General features: G+C 31.8%; 1 protein-coding gene across 1 annotated transcript in view; it reads left to right on the top strand.

The window, feature by feature from the left end:
• Positions 1 to 6,583: 6,583 nt before the first annotated feature.
• Positions 6,584 to 9,018, top strand: part of LOC142984566 (homeobox protein invected-like) — a 69,049-nt gene continuing 66,614 nt past the window's right edge. Inside the window, exon 1 of the mRNA XM_076132273.1 lies at positions 6,584 to 6,872. The gene's annotated coding sequence lies outside the window, so the exon portion shown is untranslated. The remainder of the gene's footprint in view (positions 6,873 to 9,018) is intronic.

Below are 9,018 nucleotides of genomic sequence, written 5' to 3'. Positions count from 1 at the left end.
TCACACAAAGATTTGTCCCGGGTGGGATTCGAACCCACCACACGCGGCGCCACGGTTGCTGCGGCGAGGTGACCGCTTAAACTACTGCGCCAAACGTGCAGTTATTGACGTGTGAATATTGGTTATCAAAAATCATGCAATCTGTCGGATTAGTCAGATTTTATCAAATGAGCCTGGATGTGTAGACAATCTTTGACCGTGATACTGATAAATCTATTGAGATGACGAAGACAAGTATCTTATTTACTTGTTTGTATTGAGAGTAGCAAACGGTGATGTCATTTTTCACTTTTCAATTCAAATCCATCTATTTTTTGTGTTGCTAGTAAAATAATAGATAAAATAGCTATATTCTGATGATAACGAAAGACCATCGCATTAAACAAATATGAGCATCTTTCTTCATATCAGCCCGGAACGAGACGGTCATATACAATATCTGAAATTTATTTTCCATAAAATTATTTTTACCCTCAGTCTTATCTATATTTCTACTCTATGGCATCCTATTCTTAGCTTGTTGATATAAAATGCCGGCTATTTCCACAACGCACACATGCAAGCGATTGTTTCGAACGATTAAATGATAAACCTAGAAGTTAAACAGACAAACGGACAGTATGGTTATTGTACTTAATTCTCACGTGACTAGGTTATATGCTATTAGGTGTTAAACTATGGATTATGGTCAAGGAAAGCAACGTTATAGACTTTTCCATGTTTATATACACATAATATGTAAAGGAGAACAGTATATTGAAAAACCGTAGATCTCTTCTACATGAATAAAGTTATAGCTTATACCTATTATGAACAATTTATTTCTTTTAGACATTAGGCAGGAAAAGCAAAATTATATAATAAATATTTTAGGCCAATGGTTGTCATGATTGAAGGCAGGTAGGTAGCAAGTCTATAATTGCGTAGAAAAAGTAACTATAAAATCCAAAATCAATGGAATATTAATTATTTCTTTTTTTAAATTCTGTGCAATAAGAAAAAAAATAAAAAATATATAAGCGACATCTAATGTGTATCTTCGTAACTAGGAGGAAAGTTTCGATGTACATTACTATAATAGTAAAATTTAAATCAACTAGATGTCGCTGTACCGATAACAGCCAAGAAAACAAAGCTTCTACTTAACACTAGATGGCAGTGACCATATTTTATGATACTACTCAACGCTAGATGGCATTACACGTACAAATAGTTATTCCTAGCTAGATTTTTATCTAAGAAATTGCCTGCGAACGATGCATATCTTAGCGAGTCGGCGAAACGTTTCATTGAAGCACATTATAAATACTGGGACGTATCATTATGTTCAATATACGATCTTTATTACTAGTTTTTATTTTATTTTCGTTGTTATTCATCGCTCATTCAGACCCACTTGGCAACGCGCACCAATTATTACTAATTGTTACTTATTATAGGCGTTTTGTGGCAAAAAACCACCGTAATGAGAATCTAAGCAGTAATTTGAGGCGTAATAAGCCTTGAGAATACACCATTTCATTGGTTTTCTTCGCTACTTGTGTATTCCAAATTATTAGTTGCGTTTCTACGATTCAAAAAACCGAAATGAATGAATACGGTACTGAAATCTAATTATTGAACAAACGTATAATTAAATTTACACCTGTCTGGTACTTATTTGTGAGAAATACTCGGAAATAATAGACAACAGCTTGTAAGTAGTTACAGAATGTCTAATTTGGGGAACAATGACACGAATTTTGTTACAATTTTGTTTAGTTGCAAAAGTTTTGAGTGATAGGTTAATTATTATGTACAGTTTCCAAGATGGCGCATTGTTCTAAGATGTTTAGAATGTCAGTAAAATTGTTCAGAAACTGTTGGGTGTAATTCTCACGAACATATTAATTATTTTATAAACAGTGGTTTTCGTTGTAGACATAATAAAAACTTACAGATTCCCGTACCTAGCTTTTTATGGACTAAAAAATACCGAAATTTTATAATATCCAATACTTTTCCAGTATTTCTATCCATAAACAATTAAAGTAATATTTTGCATTCATTAATAATAACTATTTTGCTATTTTTTTATTGAATCTTCTGTAGGTAATATTGAAAACGAAATGTTTTGTGTGCATCTCGGGTCACTAACCTATTGTTAACAATTGATAACTAGGTAATATATATATTTCAAGACGTCTGCATCATAATATTAAAATTTATATTTAATTTTTCATTCCAGGATGTTCGTGTGATCGGGTCTTCTGCTTATGCTGGGAAATAATTGAACAACAAAAGGAGCAGTTGTTAGAAGAAAATAAAAAAATAATTGGCTCAAAACTACAGCAAAATTGATTATTACTCTACAATAATATAACTATCAAAATGTGTATTTTTTTTCCTCAAATCCTTTGTTTTTGTAAGCTTTCTGTCTTACTAATAATCGTGTTGTAAGCTGTGATTAGTGATACAGTGTTTTGTCTTCACTCATATACAGTTACAACATTGATTGTAAGTGTACACTGTATAACTAATCACAGCTTACAACACGATTATTAGTAAGACAGATATATTATATACTAGCTGACCCAGCAAACGTCGTTTTGCTATATAAAAAAAAATGGTCACTTAGGGACATGAAAAATAGATGTCGGCCGATTCTCAGACCTACTCAATATGCTCAAAAAATTTCATCAACATCAGTCGAGCTGTTTCGGAGGAGTATGGCAACGAAAACTGTGACGACGACGACGAATTTTATATATTAGATTTTATTTAAAAATGGTAACTCGAGAAAGTCAATTTTCTTTTAAAATTTTACGAAAAAAAAAGTTTCCCGTTTCTAATTCTCGGATGTACCAAAGTGAGTCGGAAGTTAGTTTTTTAATTAAAAAAAGGAGTTTGTAGTCTATGCGCGAGGTGGAATCATTATGTTTGTTTTACTGCTACTGAGTCTTCTTTAGGGGGTAGTCGTGAATTTTGTGATGCTGCGTTTAGTTTGGCGAGTTACTTGCTTGATAGTGCTAGCTAGGCGAGTTGCTTGCTCGCAACTTACTAGCAAGTTTAAGAGAGTAAAAGGCGAAAGATTTATGCGTTTTGAAGGGAAGAAGTTACTTTAAGAGAGTTGCTTGAGCTTGTAATATGTGTGTATTGAACGATGCAACGTTTTACGTCATTATTATTTTATAATTACGTTCTATCTAGGTGTCGAGCAATTCCTGAAAAATATTTGTGAGTAAGTATAGGCAGTTGTTTCGGTGAAGGTTGAAGTCTCTGATGGTGGAAAATTCAGGAGAGCAAACTCAACAACTCTCAATAAAAAAATAATTTATCTCAGATTTTCTACAGATTGGTTTTGATTTCTTCTGTGCAAACGAAAAAAAGCCCATATATTTTAAACAATCACAACATACTCTTCTTAATTCACTCCAAGTTTTCGCATCTCATATTTACTATTTAATTTCTTACAGGAATTAACGCAGACCCTCATTTTACCTCAAATAGCTTAATATTTCGCAATACACTGTCCATGGTCGAGTTTCCAGTCAAGTGACAATCCAGTCTGAACGAAGCACACATCTTAAAAACACTTAAAAAAGGTGACTAATTAAAAAAGTCCCTTCTTAAAGCCCCTTTTTATTTGACCCCCTTTCAACAGGGGGTAGGGGGTGGAGGGTGTAATATTATGTTGCACTCCAAGGTAACATTTAGATAAACGATTTGTTAGTGAAAAGAAATGCAGTGACAATGAACTTTGTTAACAAACATACAAATAATTGATTGAAGGTTTGTATAAATATTTGTGTTTAAAATAATGTATGTATTTTACGGACCTTCGTTTTCAAATCCTCTCGTATCAGTTATAGTGTGATGTTATATAAAAATAAATAAAATAATTTATTAACGAATTATACTTTAGAGATTTCTTAAGCCAATTCCGGCACTAATAATATTGCTCTTGTGTCGCGGGGACTTTGACAAACATACAAACAACGGACACAAAGCACAACCAGAACTTAATTATTTGTGAATCGCACAAATAGCTGCTCCGTTTTTTCTTATTTATATAAGAGTATTCTTATATTAGCTCGGAGTTTGGTAACGTGTCCGGTATATGACAGTTCATATAACATGGGACTAACGTGTCAACGAAACCTTCGGACATAATCGGTATTATGTATATAATAATATGTACCTATATATTTATGTATAAAATCATATTCAAAAACACCTTTCAACAACTTAACTTGACATTTTTAATTTAATTTACATAATTTAATTAAAATAATCTACTAATTATGTTATAAATTAGCACCAGTTTTAATTAATATTTACTTATGTTAATAAAATTAATATTATACAGCCAACGGTGAAGGAAAACATCGTGATGCAACCTTGCATGCCTGAGAGTTCTTAAGAACAGTTCTTGAAGGTATACAAAGTTGTCTCACTTGGGTAGCGTGGTGGAATCAGGTCCTAATTCCTTCCTTGTTCCTCCTAATCTAGTGATTTTGAAAACATACTGAAATTAGAGCTGCTTCCGGAAATTTACATATTTATTAGGTCGGGGAAAAAGTATTTTCGCATTATAGTTTGTATGAACTCGTGATAAAATCTTTTCTCTACACAAAATGCTCGATATTTGGGTACCTCACGAGCTCACTGAAAGAAACCTAATGAACCGTGTACGTACTCATTTGTGATTCTTGAAGCCAAAGAGATTTTATTACAAGTTCATACATACTATAATGCGAAAAGACTTTTTCCCCGACCTAATATAATGCAACAACATTTTACTGAGACTTCCACTTAAACACTTCATGCATTATGCACAAGACAATATTTGTGTGATGAGCACGAGTATCTGTTCTGAGCCTGGTAGTTTTATCTATATAAGTATGTATTTAGAAGTATATAAGTATGTTTATCAGTTATTTGGTTACCATAGTACAAGCTCTAGTTTGGAATCAAATGACCGTGTGTGAGTTGTCCAATGATATTTTTTTATTACAATTATTGAATTGTCTACAGCTAAGTCTATTTTTTAGATACAAAGTTAACAAAGGGTATTAAAAAATGTACTTAATTGCTTTTTAACAATATTAAAAGAAAGAACTTGCGTATGTGCTTTACTTTTTTTTTTATAGAGATTGGTTTTTGAAAGTCCAGTCAACTCTAGTCTATGTCTTGAAGTAGCTCTATGCAAAATCTATTAAAATCGATTAGCCGGGAAAGCGTAAAAGACTTTCAGATTAATAATATAAGTATATATAATACCTACAGTCTCTCTTAATTTTGAGAAAGCTACTATTACAGAGGACTATTTACTAATAATATAAAACACTATCTATCTATCTACCTAAACTAAATTAGATCATTATTTTTTTTATATGTTTGTAAATGTCTGGACATGGTTTGTATGTGGGATCAAAAGTCCCACGGGATTGAATTCAACGGGATAAAATCGTGCTATACCCATACGTAGTCGTGCCAGTATGCTAACTATTAAATAATAAATTACTTAGGCATTACAACAATTTCAGAGAAAATAATATGCCTCACTAAAATAAAAAAAAATTCTCAATAAAAAAAAAATATTTTGATTACAATAAGAATTCTTTCGTAATGGCCGAAGAGTAGCTAATTATGTTTGTTTATTAATAATAGATGCAAACCGACGGTGTAAGAAAATTTGTAATCGAAATAGATAAAATCTTATATCAAAATTATATTACTTGTTTTAACTAAACCTGTTACAATCCATAAAATTACTTTATCTATATAATTAAAACATTAATATAAAGGAATTAATTAATAACATTTCCTTGAAAAATGGCGCAATAAACGTGTTTTTAAAAATAATGTCAAAACGACTCTATGGTTACAATATTTTATTCTATGGCAATTAAAACTTTAAGGAGATATAAATTATTTTCAAGATTTTTAATTGACAAGCAGTTTAACTTGTTTTTAAATTAATCACACATAAATATGGGTGATTTGCCTGAAATAAATGATTATTTAATTTAATTTAATTTAATATAACGCCTTTTTCCTATAGAGGTAGGCAGAGACCAAAGAACGCCACTTGCAAATTTCCCTTTTTAGTTTTTCATAGATATTTTTTTTTATAGCCAAATAAAACACAATATTTAATAATATTCGAAATACTATAATACACTTATATAACGTTAGCACCTAACATACAGAACGCGTACTTATAAAATAATTAAGTAAAAATAACTTAATCACCGAAAGTCGGCCATTATCTCTCTCGCGGCTGAAATTCAATCACAATCTACATTCAATTCGTTTCCTCGAAGTGGCGAAGCCGAAAAATTTTCGAAAGCTCAAGAAAAACGCCCCGAAACTAATTATACTACGATGCATTATACAACATGGCTCCTTCACACAAAAAAGTCACTCAATTAAGACAGAAAAATCACGGACCCAATACAATAACGAACAAACAAACAGACATTACAATATAATAAACTGCTGAACGAAAATAATAAAACCAAGGAGTATAAATAGGAAAAAAACTCGCGCCCCGCCCAATTGTGGGCTTGGTGTGACTCCGCCTCGAGTGGGGGGGCGAGTCAGGCATTCGCCAGTCTACCACGATTCGCGTAAAGAGTTAGCGCCTCAAATGTTAAAACCTCTTTTCTAAAAATCCTTTTTGCTGTCAAAATTTATTTTTAATCTGCATTTTTTGCTATTCCCGCGCAAAATGACATTTGCGTTATAGTTTTTTTTTCGGACGAGCGCGTTCGTTTTAGTGGCCAGTGTGTTCAGTGAGTGTATGGACTGTTTGTTGAGTTACTTTGGTAAAAAGTATTATATTATGAAGGATTATTGTGCTATTTGCAGCGGGATGTTGTAGAAACGTAAGTTTAATTATTTATTACCTTTAAATAACGCTAATAAGAAATTTTCTCGACATTTTTCCGATATGAAAAAAATGCGTTGAAAATAATGTCATTCGTTGTTTATAATCGTTGAATTTGTTTATAAATAAACGTAAAATAATAACATTTGAAGCTAAAGTATGAATCTTTACGGCTTGTATTAAAAATAAGTCGTAAATCAATTTTACACACGGACGCCGGCCGCTGATATATCGGCATTGCAATTTGTCAAAACAGAACCTTGCAAAAAGCTTTAAACTATAATATTTTACAAAATTTCAATAATTTATGACACAATTTTTACGTCGGCAATACAACTTAGCTTTCAAAATACAAATTTATATGAAATACTCTCGCATTTTCATCGCAAACGATGAAAAAATGCTTTAAAATTTCGAATTTCCTTCAATAAACCTTTTTATAAGTTAACTGCGTATAAAACCTCAATTTGAAATAACTAAAAACATAACACAGACTAAAAAATATCATAAAATATGAATTAAAAAAATGGCAAACCTAATTCTTTTTGCCGCGTATTTATAAATGAATAATTTATGATAATAAATCACATTTTATTGCTTCAAAATATAATAGAGACGTATTTCTTAGATTCAACCAAAAAAGGTGATAATTTATTGTAAAAAATATCCTTCTTATATTATAAATAAACACGTTTGTTAGTATGACAACATGTATGTATGTGAATGAGGCAAGGGAAGTTTGTAAGGATCGTACCAAGTGGCGTTCTTTGGTCTCTGATTACCTCTACGGGAAAAAGGCGTGATTTTATGTATGTTTGTATGTTTGTGAGTATGTATATAGATGTTAGTTACTAGTTTACACAAAGACGACAGTTATTTGGTATAAAAATAGTTTATAATCACACATAGTATATTTTTTACCTTGGGAAATCTTTTTACGCGAACGCAATCGCGGGTCTAAGCTTAATATTTTTACAAATTTAATATAATATCAGTAGTTATTTAGTCCTTTACACTTTATACTTCAGATGCCTCGGGTTCGATTCCCGTAATAAATATTTCTTATACGATCGCGGCTGGCTTTCAAATTTTCATCCCCTATTTCTTAGGGGTTTTAACCACTATCTATTTGACATAAGTCTTTATATAGTTTAAAATCCTAAGTCATAACATACTACTGAACCGATGTCTATAATAATTAGCAAGGTTATAGATTCATGTTCAATTTTATCGAAATTTAAATGTAATGTAAAATTTACCTCTGGAAGCGTAACAACCAAATGTATTTATAATTATAATAAAGATAAGTTGATTAAACAAAAAATAAGGTTGATATATTGATGTTACATTTATCAAAAGCGGTGCAGCATTTTAACTGTAAACGCGTAACAGACAGACAGACTTTCGCATTTACAATATTAGTAATATAAAAACAGGTATTTCATAAAGTTATTATAAATTTTACAAATACGCAACCGTCGGGTTTGTATTTATAGGGAAGTAATATAAATATGTTAAGAATGTACTAAGTAAATGGTATTTTATGTTCTCTACCTATACTCATGGGAAAAAGCTTGATAACTGCACGTTTGGCACAGTGGTTAAAGTGGTCACCTCGCCGCAATAACCGTAGCGCCGGGATCAAATCCCACCCGGGACTAATATTTGTGTGATGAGCACGAGTATTTGTTCTGAGCCTGGTTGTTAATGTATCTATATAAGTATGTATTTAGAAGTATATAAGTATGTTTATCAGTTGTCTGGTTACCATAGTACTAAGCTCTGCTTAGTTTGGAATCAAATGGCTGTGTGTGAGTTGTCCATGTAATATTACTAATATTATGAATGCGAAAGTTTGTGAGTATGTATGAATGTTACTATTTCACGCAAATACTACTGAACTGATTACGATGAAATTTGGTATATAGGTAGCTGAAGACCGATAACAACACATAGGCTTTTTATCCCGGAGTTCCCGAGGGATCGGGATTTACACGGGAGGGGTTTCCACGCGGAAGAAGTCGCGGGCGACCTCTAGTATAAAGGTACAATTGGTATCCTTATCGCAAAGGTATATAATATTACTAGCGGACCCGACAGACGTTGTCCTGTCTAATAAATTAAAAATTAATTAAAAAAACGTT

The sequence above is a fragment of the Anticarsia gemmatalis genome, chromosome 27 (assembly GCF_050436995.1).
Source record: "Anticarsia gemmatalis isolate Benzon Research Colony breed Stoneville strain chromosome 27, ilAntGemm2 primary, whole genome shotgun sequence".
Taxonomy (NCBI): Eukaryota; Metazoa; Arthropoda; class Insecta; order Lepidoptera; family Erebidae; genus Anticarsia; species Anticarsia gemmatalis.
Note: the sequence above shows the minus strand (reverse complement) of the source record. Positions and strands in the feature narration are given on the sequence as shown.